The following is a 14,064-nucleotide window of genomic DNA, read 5'->3' on the forward strand; positions in this document are numbered from 1 at the left end:
TTGTTCATAATAGTTTATTATAACCCTTTCTATTTCTATGGTGTTAGTTGTTACTTCACTTTTATTTTTCATTTTATTTATTTGTGTCATCTCTCTTTATTTCTTGACTAGTTTGTTTAAAAGTTTGTCAATCTAGTCTATTTTTTTATTTATTTTTTATATATTTTATTGATTTTTTACAGAGAGGAAGGGAGAGGGATAGAGAGTTAGAAACATCTATGAGAGAGAAACATCAGTCAGCTGCCTTCTGCACACCCCCTACTGGGGATGTGCCCACAACCAAGGTACATGCCCTTGGCCAGAATTGAACCTGGGACTCTTCAGTACACAGGCCGACGCCCTATCCACTGAGCCAAACCAGTTAGGGCTAGTCTATCTTTTTAAAGAACCAGCTCTTGGTTTCATTAATTTCCTTAGATCGTGTTTTGTTTATTTCCTCTATGGTCTTTATTATTTCCTTCCTTGTACTCACTCCAGGTTTTTTACCCCGTTCCTTTAGGTGTAGAGTTAGATTGGTATCCTTGTTCCTGTTTCCTGAGGTGGGTTTGTGCTGGTTTGGATTTCCCTATTATAACTGCTTTTTCTGTGTCCCATAGATTTGGGTTGTGTTCTTATTTTCATTTGTTTTAAAGTAACTTTGATTTCTTCCTTGGTCTGTCTGATAACCCATTCATTGTTCAGTAACATGTTCCTTAGCCTCACTGACTTTGTGTGTTGCTGTTTTTGTTTTGTTTTTTCTTCTTGTGGTTGACTTATAATTTCATAACATTATAGTCAGAGAAGGTGCTCAATATGATTTCAATCTTCTTAAACTATTTAGAGTTGCTTTGTGAACTAACATGCGGTCTATCCTAGAAAATGTTTCATGTGCACATGGAAAGAATGTATATTCTGCTGCTTTGGGGTGGAATGCTCTGAAGATTTCAATTAAATCCATCTGCTTTAGTATGTTATTGAAGATCTGTGTTTTCTTGTTGATTTTCTGTCTGGAACATCCATCCATTAATGTCAATGGGGTGTTAAAGTCCAACAAAATGTAAGTATTCCTGTCAATCTCTCCCTTCATGTCCTTCAAGATTTGATTTTTTAAAATTTATTTTTATTGATTTCAGAGAGGAAGGGAGAGGGAGAGAGAGAAAGAAACTTCAACGATGAGAGAAAATCATTGATTGGCTGCCTTGGCCTGCTCTGGGGAAAGAGGCTGAAATATGGGCATGTGCCCTGACTGGGCATCCAACTGTGACCTCCTCGTTCATAGGTCAGAACTCAACCACTGAGCCACACAGGCCAGACTCAAGATTTTCTTTACATATTTAGGTCCTCCTTTGTTGGGTTTATAAATGTTTACCAGGTTATACCCTCTTGTTGGATTGTTCCTTTTATTATTATGTAGGGTATTTCTTTGTCTCTTACTATAGTCTTTGTTTCAAAGTCTGTTTTTTCAGATATAAGTATTTCTGCCCCAGTTTGGTCTTGTTTTTTTCATTTCCATTTGCATGAAATTTCTTTTTTCAGCCTTTATTTTTCTCTGTGTGTATCTTTCATTCTGGAGTGTGTCGGTTGTGGACAGCATAGATGTGAGTCTTGCTTTCTTATCCTATTAGCTACCCTAAGTCTTTTTATTGTAGCATTTAAGTCATTTACATTTAAAACGATTATTGATTGGTACAGGATTTTTTGCCAGGAAGCCCCTTCCTTCCCCAGCTCCCTCTGCCCTTGCTCCTGGGGCTGTCCTCTGGGCTTCAGGGGTCAGGAGCGCCCCCTGGTGTCTTGAGCACCCACTATAGCCCAGCCCTGCTGTCTCCTTCAGGGCTGTTTGTGTCTGGGCTCACACTGACTTCCCCTCACTTTGTCTAGCACAGTAATACACAACTGTGTCCTTGGCTCTCAGGCTGTTCAATGGGAAATAAACCTGGTTCTTGGACTTGTCCCTGGTGGTGCTGAGTCTGGATTTCTGTGTTGGGTTATAGTTTGTACCCCCATAACCTCATATAACCCCAACCCACTCCAGCCCCTTTCTCTGAGCCTGGCAGGTTCCTTTCACATTATAGCTCATTAGAGAGAATCCAGAGACAGTGCAGCTGAGGGAGAGGGTCTGTGAGGGTTTCACCAGTCCTGGGCCCGACTCCTGCAGCTGCACCTGGGACAGGACACCTGGGGACAAGGAGCATGAGTCCCTGTCAGTCACCTGCAGTCACAGCCATGCCATGACCCCTGTCTGACCCCTGAGGCCCTCACCTTGGGGGGCTGTCAGCAGGCACAGGAGAAGACCCAGCAGGCTCATCTTCTTCTGACCACAGCTCTGCCTTCCAGAGAACTCAGCCCTGTGTGAGGGGAGAGCTGTGAGCCTGCATAGCCCAGGAGAGGATTGACCCTGGAGTTTGAACAGACATTTGCATATGGGGAAGCATTTTCCTTCTAAGTAGAGGGACTGAGGTAGGAATTCCCTAGTCATTTTGGGGTCCATGTTGGGGCATCTCTTTCCTTGACCTCACTCACCATGTAAGTCAGGGACAGGGAACTACCTGGGTGATGAAGCACATTGGAATTAGGTCAAGGACAACCTCATCTGAGCAGAAGAAGAAATGTTGAACTAGATAAGTAGGTTTTATTGGTAAATTCTCATTCATCTTTCAAAAAATTTAATAGGGTTTAGCATTTGTTTAGCTTCTGAATCCAACAATTACATATATCTACAAGTAATAAATGTTTATCATTATCATTTTATATGATAATTATGTTCACCTGGTGTAAAATATTTTAAAAAGAAAGCACAGTCATTTTTCTGTCACATTCTCTTCATTTCTACGTTCATATGAACACCTGCTTCCCAACCACAAGAAAAAGGGAGACCCTTGATTCTTGATGTTGGAATTTTAAAGTGATACACTGTGCAAACTCTTCCCTTATGTAAACCCATGGCATATTGCAGACACCCTGAAATAACCACATCTGAAATAATCATGTTTTAACCTGGATAAAAGATAAGAGATAAAGGGAGTGATTATGCATGTGTACCACTGAGAATCTTTCATATCATGAACAATGTATGCGGCCTGTTAAGTGACCTGATATCTCAGTCTAGTGTTGTCAGTGATGTTGGGGATCACAGTAAGGGAAATTGAATAATTCCTAGCACACATTTTCTCACAGGAAAGGGAACTTCAACCTTGTCAGGAAACCCTCATCCCAGCCTCCCTCTGCCCTGTCCCTGGGGATGCTCACTGTAGACAGAGGGTGCTGGGCTCTCCCCCTAACATACCACATCCTTAATGTGCAATGCACACATTCTCCCATCAGGTACATGATTCAGAAATATATTCTATTGCTAAGCTAATAATTTAATTTCATTGATGGAATATTTGGAGGAACAAATGTTTCTCATTTTATTACAGTTCAATTCATCTGCATTTTCTTTGATGGATCTGGATATGGGTGATTTTACAAAGAACTCCCCAGAAAATGCTGAGCCTCCACTGTCCATGTGGATTGGATACAGCAGCCACAGAAACTGGAGCAGGTTCTGGTACCAGAGGGGAGCGCTGCTGGGAAACTACCCATAAATCTGGATGTGACTGTGGAACTGGGTGAGGGGAGGAAGCTGGACTTGTTTTGAGTCACATGACAGAAATATGCCTGATGTTCAGGACAGAGAGTTACTGGACATGTGGGTTTAACGCCCCCTCCAGTGAAAGCCCGGAAGGAAGTGCAGGGCATGAGAGAGACAGCTTGTATCCTCATAGGAAATACCTGAATATTAATGAACAGGAGTGTGTGAGAAATAGAAACGTTAAAGATCATGCAGGCAGGGAACAAGAGAAATAAGGAACGTGTCATTGCAAACTGCTGGGAAGGGGATCCCTGTTTCCTACATGCACATTCTCACAGTGTCTCTGCTCTAGAAGGTAACCCCTTCCAAGGTCCAGGGGATCTGCACTTGGACACCTTTGGATCATTACTCATCTGGTCTCAACATAGATTACGGAAGCTGCATAATTCATTGGGTCCCATTTATGAAATCTCTCAACATTTATTGGGAAGAGTGGACACCCCTCACTGGAAGAGCCATAGTGATTGTGTGTTTGTACGAGGAGCCTTCATTTCATTGGACCAGGGCCCCTGTCTCTGTCAATGGTCATCATCATAATCCTCATTTTCTGCTCCTCTTCTTCCCCCTCCTTCTCCTCCTTGTTATAATCAATCATTTTCTACTCATTTTATGTAGATATGGTTTTGTTTACACATAATGACCCTCGATCTCATATTTGCTCATATTTATGGTTACTATGTGGATTTGGTAGTCACACTGTATATTACTTTATGTTTCACTGCTGACAACGGATGGCTATGTCCTGCCTCTTCTCCATCAGCCCCAACGGGATGCTGATAGGAAAAGTTTGTTCTCCTCTTCATGTGTCACCAAGAGGTTGAAACCCACAAGGAAGCAGAATTCTGCCCACTTCCCCCCACCTCACAGAAAATAAAAGCCTCCTTTCCTGCCTCTATCTTTTGACTTCCTGGAGGGCCTTTCCTGTGCCTCCCAGAGATTTCAACTATGAGCACAATGATCATCCCATGTCCCTTGGTGTGTGTGTTTGTCGTCAGCCTGGACATCTGTACAAGCTGCTGTGGGTTCCCCTGCTTCTGCCCAGTGTCACCTACTCTTGGTGCTATGAGCATGACCATTAATCAGTGACCATCACCACCTGGGGTCCTTCTTCTCTGTCCTTGGGGTCACACCCCTCTGGTGCCCACTGTCCAGCACACATGTGTCCTGCTGCTGCCTGGCTGGGGCCCTGAGCTGTGTGGGGCTGACTGCCCTGTTGAGTCAGCAGAGCCTCTGGTTGGACTTAGGTGACTTGGGCAGAATTTTTGATCAATAATTGGTACTTGACACAGAGTGTCTGAAAAATAAATCTCTGCAGTTTGTGAACATGAGAAAGTTGTCTCTGTTTACAACAGACTTTCTAACTCAGAGACGTCAGAGGTAAGTGCAGAGTCAGGAATCCAGAGGTTCCCTGAGGGAAACTGTGACATGAAGAGGAAACCACACAGGAAACCAGCCCAAACGTCCAAATGCACCTGCTGCTGGGATGGTCCTTGTGTTCAGGGACCCTGAGCGCCCCCTGGTGGTCACAGCCTCTGCTGCAGGGAGGCTTGTGTCTGGACTCACTCTGACTTCCCCTCACTGTGTATCTTGCACAGTAATACATGGCCGTGTCCTCAGCTCTCAGGCTATTCATTTGCAGATATAGCATGTTCTTGGCATTGTCTCTGGAGATGGTGAATCGTCCCTTCACAGAGTTGGCATAGTATGTGCTACTTTCATCAGGATTAATGATTGAGACCCACTCAAGCCCCTTCCCTGGAGCCTGGAGGGCCCAGTGCGTCCAATAGCTACTGAAGGTGAATCCAGAGGCTGCACAGGAGAGTCTCAGAGACCCCCCAGGCTGCACCAAGTCTCCCCCAGACTCCACCAGCTGTACCTCACACTGGACACCTGTAAACACACAGACATCCTGGTCAGGAAATGCTGAACTGTATACTGTTTCTCTCACTCATACCCACTCACATACTCAGTGTTTCTAATTCTCCATAAATTACCTCTTAAAATGTCAACAAGGAAAACCCAGCTGATCCCAAACCACATTGTGAGTGGTTTGTGTTCAGTCCTGATCAGGGAATGGGAACACCTGGGGATCCCGGGGCTGGGCTCCTGTCCCAGAGCTGCAAGGTCATGGCTGGGCTGGTTTATATGAGAAGAGAAGGACCTATTTGCATGTTCTCCTGCTATATAAGGAGTTTTGGGATTGGATTATGACAGAAAGGACATGGTCCCAGAGTGTGACATGTCCAAGCATGCATGTCTGTGAAGAATTACTCCCCACATCTGGGCCTGTGCTCTCCCAGTGGACCCAAAACTCCAGGAGGCCTGTACAAAGACCCAGGAGATAAAATTGTCATAAAAAGAAAAATAAGAGCTTTAAAATGAGAGATGCCTTTGACAGTCACCAGTAATGACAACCAAGAGAAATCCACCCTCACAACCTGAGAAAGAAGTAAAAGTGCAGGAGGTTCATGTTCAGGAGAGAGGAAGTTCCATCTGACATTATTTCCCCTATAAAGTGATCAGAGGATAAACTAAGACCTGGGTGTGAGCCTATAGCCAGTGGACCAATTGTTGGGGGAGAGAGGAGTATCTCTGTGGGTCCCTGGGAACCAGAAGGATGAACTATAGAGACACAGACAGAGCTCCCGGGTCCTATTCCTTCAGGCGAGTTTGGTGCTGGATGTGTAGCAGCTGAACTGCCTCTTTTGTGATATTTATTCTCTAGACTCCTTTTATATTCAGTTTCATATGTTGGGATATAGTAGAATCTCCATCATGATCAGGTGTGTTTACAGGAAGATGGTGGAAAGAATTTGGGAATAATTAAGTTGAATTATGAAAATCTTGTTATTGGAAACCTGATGTCTGCATGTGATCCTTGGGACTGCTGTCACTGCTTCCCCACATGATAGGGGTCAACTGGAGCCTGCACCTGACTTAGTGCCACATTGGGGGGAAAGCTATCTGAGAACTTGATGGGGGATTAACAAAGACCGAGGACACATGTGTCCAAGGTTCTTGTTTCATTAGGTTGTCATCTCCTTGACATTTAGCCAGTTCAAGTTTTCTTTCCTCATTTTCTTCTGAAACAGCTCCACGAATTTTTGGAGTCTTGAAGTCACTTTGTTGAGAGGATGCAGAAACACAAGCCATTTTTGTGTAGATTTCGTATCTTATATCTTTCCTGAATTCTAGTTCCATTAGCTCCTCATACAGTTTTTAAGGTTTTCTCTGTACAAGATCATGTTATCTGTATAAAGATAAGAAGAGACATTTTAACTTGTTTCTTTCTTATTTGAACATTTAGATTTTTTTCTTGTCCATTTATTCTGACATGGACTTCTAGTTTTGATGAATAGAAATAATCACAGGTGAGCCCTTGTCTCGGTCATGATGTAAGAAGTATAACTTGGACATTTTCTCTGTGTAACATGATGTCACTTGGTGGCTTCTCAAATGTGACCTTTATTACATTGAGGTCCATCCCTTCTACACCTGATATGCTAAGAATATTAATTCTGTAGCAATTTTCCATTTTAAAGGCTTTATTCTGAATCTATTTATATGATGGTATACTTTATTCTTCATTCTGTGGATGAGGTGTATAACAGTTACTGGTTTACATTTGTGTGTGTGTTTTTCAGTCCACCCTGCTTTATTGCATACACACACACACACACACACACACACACACACGTGCAGAGTTTCCAATTCTTAAGGCAGTTCCTTTTTACATAAAATCTTTAGATAACAATAAAATCTTTTCTAAAATCCAAAAGACACATAAGTAATTAAAATTTATTCTATTCTATCCCCCTAAATCAGTGGCTCTCAACCTGTGAGTCGCGACCCCTTTGGCGGTCAAACGACCCTTTCACAGGGGTCGCCTAAGACCATCCTGCATATCAGATATTTATATTACGATTCATAACAGTAGCAACATTACAGTTATGAAGTAGCAATGAAAATAATTTTAAGGTTGGGTCACAACATGAGGAACTGTATTTAAAGGGCCAGAAGGTTGAGAACCACTGCCCTAAATAAAGGAACTCTTACCCTTTGAGACAGCATGGAGGAACTGGAGAGTACTGTGCTAAGGGAAATAAGCCAGTCAGAGAAAGACAAATATCACATGATCTAACTTATAGGTGGAGTCTAATAAACTGATAAATGAAATAGAACGAGAGGCAGGGACACATGAATCAGACTGACAAATCTCAGAGGGAAGGGAGCAGGAGGGGGCAGGAGGAGATTAACACAAGAGTTTATATCAGCCGTGGGCAAACTATGGCCCGTTTGAAATGAATAAAACTAAAAAAAAAGACTGTACCCTTTTATGTAATGATGTTTACTTTGAATTTATATTAGTTCACACAAACACTCCATCCTTGCCTTTGTTCCAGCCCTCCGGTCCAGTTTAAGAACCCATTGTGGCCCTCGAGTCAAAAAGTTTGCCCACCCCTGGTTTATATCCATATAAGCCAGATAATAGGTGGTGAAGGCTGGGGTTGTTGTGGGAACAAGGTGGAGGGGGGCAAATTGGGGCAAATAGGGGAACACATCTTTAATGCTGTTTACAATAAAGATGAAACAATACAATGTTTTATATATGTTATATAATAAATGTTGGAGTACATGTGTGGGTGACACTATTTTAATCTTATTGGTCATTCATTTCATTAATAAAATGGATTAACATTATATACAAACATCTTCCCAAGTACAAAGACACTGGTTAAGTAGACTTGACATTGAAAAATTGAATAATCATAATTTTATATAAAACTAGAGGCCTGGTGCATGACATTCATGCATTGGGGGGAGGGGGCGGTCTTTCAGCCTGGCTCGCGCCCTTCTAACAGTCTGGGGCCCCTCGGGGGATGTCCTTAGTGCTGCCACAGAGGCAGGAGCACCTCCACTGAGCTCGCCAGCCATGAGCCTGGGTTCTGGCTGACTGGAGCTCCCCCATGTGGGATTGCATTGACCCCCAGAAGGCAGCTTCTGCATTGAGCATCTGCTCCCTGGTGGTCAGTGCACGTCATAGTGACAAATCGTTCTGCTGGTCTTTCCCCCATTTGGTCGATTTGCATATTAGCCTTTTATTATTAGGACTAGAGGCCTGGTGCACAAAAATTTGTGCACTGGCAAGCGGGGGGGGGGGCGTGTCCCTCAGCCTCACTTGTGCCCTCTCACAGTCTGGGACCCCTCGGGAGATAACGACATGCTGGCTTAGGCCCGCTCCCAGGTGGCAGAGGGCAGGCCCAATCCCTAGGTGCAGCCCCTGGTTGGGCTCAGAGCAGGGCCGATTGGGAAGTTGGGGCGCCGCCCCCTGTCATGCACAGAGCAGGGCGGATCGGGAGGTTAAGATGCCACCCCCAGTCACGCTCAGGGCAGGGCTGATTGGGGGGTTGGGGCACAGCCCCCTGTTACACTCAAGGCAGGGTCAAGGGGGAGGTTGCGGCGCCACCCCCTGTCATGCACAGAGCAGGGCCAATCAGGGGGTTGGGGCGCTGCCCCCTGTCACTCACAGAGCAGGGCCTATCAGGGGGTTGAGAAGCTCCTCCCTGTCATGCACAGAGCAGGGCCGATCAGGGGGTTGGGGAGCTCCTCCCTGTCACGCACAGAGTAGGGCCAATAGGGGAGTTGGGGCACTGCCCCCTGTCACACACAGAGCAGGGTGGATCAGGGAGTTGGGGCACCGCCCCCTGTCACACAAAGAGCAGGGCCGATCAGGGGGTTGGGGCGCCTTCCCCAGTCAAGAACAGAGCAGGGCAGATAGGGAGGTTGTGGCCCCGCCCCCTGTCACACACAGAGCCGCAGGGCAATCAGGGGATTTGGGCGCTACCCCCTATCATGCTGGTCCAGGGGCCAGGAGGCCTCGCGGCTCCGCTGATCCCAGTGCTGGGAGGCCTCGCGGCTCTGCTGATCCTGGTGCTGGGAAGCATATTACCCTTTTACTATATAGGATAGAGGCCTGGTGCACGGGTGGGGGCTGGCTGGTTTGCCCTGAAGGGTGACCCGGATCAGGGTGGGGGTCCCGCTTGGGTGTCTGGCCAGCCTGGATGATGGGATGATGGCTGTTTGCAGCTGGTGACACCCCCTTCTGGGTGGGGGTCCCCACTGGGGTGCCTGGCCAGTCTGGGTGAGAGGCTGAGGGCCATTTTCAGGCTGGTGGGTGACTGAAGCTCCCAACCTCTCCGTTTTTTGTTTTTTTTTATTCTGGGATTTATTTACCTTCTCTGGCTGTCACTGGAGCTGAGAGCCGGCTTTAGCTCTGAGGCTCGGCTCCAGCTCTGAGACCTCAGCTGCTGAAAGCAGGTATCTGCGTTTGTTTGGCTTCTATAATTGAAACACTGTTGCAACTCCAGCTCAGCCAGCTGGCTGAAAGCATGGGGTTTGTTTAGCTTCTATAATTGCAACATTGTTTCTTAGAGTGCAAGCTCAGAGCCCAGCAGCAGCAGGCTGGGAACCTTGGCTTCCTCCTTCACTGGAGCAAGCAAGCCTCCTGTTCGCTTCAGATGCCTGGCTGCCTGCCGCCATCTTGGTTGGCAGTTAATTTGCATATCGCCCTTATTAGCCAATGGGAAGCATGTCGGAGGTATGGTTAATTACCATGTTTGTCTATTATTAGATAGGATTGTCAATGCACTTCATATGTACCAGCCGGTTGGATGGACAGTTGGTCACATAGCCCCTTTTATATACCGTATAGATAACATTTTCATGTCAACTTCAACTTAGAAATAATTGAAAAGTAAAGAACGTTCCTTCCCGTGACCTGACTGAGGCCCCTGGGCCTGCAGGTGAGTGTGCAGGGACTGCATCTGTCTCAGTCCAGCTCCAGGAAATAGGCCTTGCTGGGGAGCACCTGCCTCCCATGAGCACAGCCCAGGCCACACAGCAGAGACAGGCTCACACTCTGTACCTCCTCTCTCCTCACTTCTCCCAGCAGGAAGCCCCTCCCACAAGGAGCATCTCAGGAAGGTGTCTCAGGTCCTGGACCACAGAGAGGCTCTGAGACACTGGACTAGCCTGCTCCCAGAGGGACAAGGGCACTGACTCTGGACCAGCAGGAGCTCTGACATGGGTGTGGACAGGAACCTGCTCCTGGTCACAGAGAGTCATTCTTGGACATGCCCTCCCAGCATCCACCTGAGACCCTGGGAGGAAGGGAACCTGGAGGCTGACTATCTGGGAAGGAGACTGTGAGCTCATGATGGGCTAAGACTACAGATGGAGGGAGGGTCAAGGTGCAGAGCAGTAGTATCTTGTACTAAATCACTTAACTAATATTTACCTAATAATGAGATATCAGAAGAAAGGGCTTTTGAACTTCTCTGAAGAGACCTGATCATGTGTTTTAACAATAAAGGCCATCATGAAACTTCAATTAGCCCCTGTGTTCACACCTTACAGCAATTCAGAATCCACACCTTTGAGAACCGCTCCAGTGCAGGACATCTAACTCAGGACATTCAGAACTCTCTAGAAGCTACAATTCTGGAAGCAGAGGCTGACCCATGAAATTCGGTACAAATTAAGGAAACTTCAGTCAATGTGAGAACAAAGCCCCACTTTCACTCCTGCTTTGTGATTATTGACTTGCTTCTCATCGCTGGCTGCTGTCCACTCTGAATGCATGAATACTTCCCTTTCCCTTATCATTGCAATTGTTATGTGGACACAGGAGTCTGAACCCAGGTTTGGTGCTGACATCTGGCAGTTTTCAAGCCTCGCCCTCCCTCCTCCACTTCTGCCCACATCTCCTCTGCCCCTGGAGGCGGTCCATACACTCCAGCCCCTGACCAGCACAGGAGTCCCACCAGTCCTCACTCCCTGACACAGCTCACCCTGTGCCAGGCCCTCTCCTGGCTCCCTGAAGCCATTGTATCTGCTGGAGAAGCCTCCCTGCCTCCCGAGACAGAGGTTCTGTCAGAGCTGCACGTCATCTCATCCCCTGTTGTGTGGGCATCCTCAGACTCAGCCTCTGAAGCTGTTGTGGGCAAGAGTCCTGCTATCCTTGCACAGGACCCACAGCCATCGTCTCTACGTGCAGGGCCTGGGCACTGGCCACCCTGTGGCCGCTCTTCTCCATCAGGACTGACTGTCTCTTTGCTTCTGAGCTGTCTGTGCCCGGGACGTGATTCTGGAGAAGGCCCAGGAACCAATGTCACATGAAGAGGAAAACCCAGCCTCCAACAGGGTCCAGGGCTTAACCTGCTCCTCCTCCTGCTCCTGGTTTGGATGCTCAGATCCATGGGTCCTGAGCGCCCCCTGGTATCTGGGTGCTCCCTGCAGTCCAGCTCTGCTGTCTCCCTCAGGGAGGTTTGTGCCTGGGCTCACACTGACTTCCCCTCACTGTGTCTCTTGCACAGTAATACACGGCCACGTCCTCAGTTCTCAGGCTGTTCATTTGCAGATACAACGTGTTCTTGGTGTTGTCTCTGGAGACGGTGAACCGTCCTTTCACAGAGTCTGCATAGTATGTGGTACCACCAATACTACTGACACCAGCGACCCACTCCAGCCCCTTCCCTGGAACCTGGTGGACCCAGTTCATGCCAGAGCTACTGAAGGTGAATTTAGAGGCTGCACAGGAGAGTCTCAGAGACCCCCCAGGCTGCACCAAGCCTCCCCAGACTCCACCAGCTGCACCTCACACTGGATACCTGCAAACACAAAGATGTCCTGGTCAGGAAATGCTGACCTGTGTACTGTTTCTCTCACTCATGCCCACTCAGATACTCAGTATTAATTCTTCTCTATAAATTACCTCTCAGAATAGCCACAAGGAAAATCCATCTGAGCCCTATCCCCATGGTGAGTGGTCTGTGTTGAGTCCTGATCAGGAGACAGAATCACCTGGGGATCCTGGGGCTGGGCTCCTGTCCCAGAGCTGTAGGGCCAGAGTTGGGCTGGCTTTTATGAGCAGAGGGGGCCCTATTTGCATGTCCTCCTGCTATATAGGGAGCTCTGGGGTTGTAGACCTACAGGGAGAGTAATGCCTATTTGCAGGTGAAAGTGTCCTGAGGGAGAATCATGTCATGAAAACATTTCAATAACTGAATACAGAATCATGAGGTGGTTTGGGGCATGTCCATGGGACCACATCTGGTGACACTGACCCCTGCTTCTGGACTGATTCCTCCCCACTGGCCCCCACTGTTCCCCTGAACCAACTCCAGGGCAGAGCAGAGCCTGCCCAGTGAGGATGCAGAATCCTGGTATGTGATGAGGGCATGGATGAGTGTCCATGGTCTGGTGTTACACCCTCTTCAGGGCTTGATTCCCCTGTGGTCTCAGAGTCCTCACTACCATGGTGAAGGTCGTGCCTCACCTGGGAGATGCTCCTCCATCACCTAAGTGGAGTCAGGTTCCCCCAGGTCTGTCACATGCACCTGAGGTCTGTGTTGCGCCCAGGACCACTATCGTGATCTCCACAGCCTCTGTCCTGTGCCACCTGTTACCAGTGGCCTGAGACCTCCTCCAGCCCCGATGTGCATGGGCATCTCCATTTGGGTGTCAGGAGGTCTGCTGTTACTGTCATGGCTGCAGCTGGCCCTGCAGTCAGACATGGCATCTGTCATTGCCCCTCTATGTTCACCTTGATCAAATAAGTCTGTCCAACGCTCTGGGGAGTGGGCTGCTGTCCCCGTGACTGTTTGTTGGGAAACCAGGCCCAGAGCCCCCAGGGCCATGTCCCTGCATCAGCTGGCCTTCTTCAGGCATTTGAATGACACAATTTTCTTGCTCATGTTCAATTCAATAGAGGCCAGAGCAGACCCTGCTCAGGCCAGACTGACCCCTCTCTGTGCCTGTTGGGAGCTGCCACCATATCCCCAGAGGAACAGCAGTCACATATCCCTACCTTCACAGAAACACTTGCTTCTGCAGCTGGGCCAGAGCTGTTAGCCCGCCCGGACAGGGCAGCAGTCCCAGCCTCAATCTCATTGATCCCTAAATGTTCCAACTGTGGACGCATCCCTTTCTGGGGACAAGGACTTCTCACCCACTTCAAGGAAAGACTGTGGAGACTGAAAGAACATTCTGCAGGCTGTCGTCCTGCCTGTGGTGGAGACTCTTCCTCTCTAACCCCATGTGCACCTGTGTGCTCTCCTCCTGCTTCACTGTGATGTGCACTGTGACAGGGCCCTGGAGGGAGTCCTGGGGGACAGGGTGTCTGCATCGTGGCTCAGGGAGGCTGACAGTGTCTTCAGGAAGGTAATGCCATGAATCGTCAAGCACATGCAGGTCCAGGCCCAGAGCCTGGAATCAGCCCGTCCACTAGCCTGCCTGCTCCCCAGAAATCTGTGTCACACTGGAACTATGAGTGACTGGACATCTGAGTGACAGGAAATCTGAGTGACAAGAGAATTCTGAGTGATAATGAATCTGAGTGACATGAGAAATCTGGGTGACATGGGAAGGCTGAGTGACTATGGAAATCTGAGGGG

At 47.7% G+C, this 14,064-nt stretch overlaps 1 pseudogene; it reads right to left on the reverse strand.

The window, feature by feature from the left end:
* Nucleotides 1–11,975: 11,975 nt before the first annotated feature.
* Nucleotides 11,976–12,429, reverse strand: LOC102431347 (annotated as a pseudogene).
* Nucleotides 12,430–14,064: the final 1,635 nt, after the last annotated feature.

This window comes from Myotis lucifugus, unplaced genomic scaffold (assembly GCF_000147115.1).
Source record: "Myotis lucifugus unplaced genomic scaffold, Myoluc2.0 scaffold_801, whole genome shotgun sequence".
NCBI lineage: Eukaryota > Metazoa > Chordata > Mammalia > Chiroptera > Vespertilionidae > Myotis > Myotis lucifugus.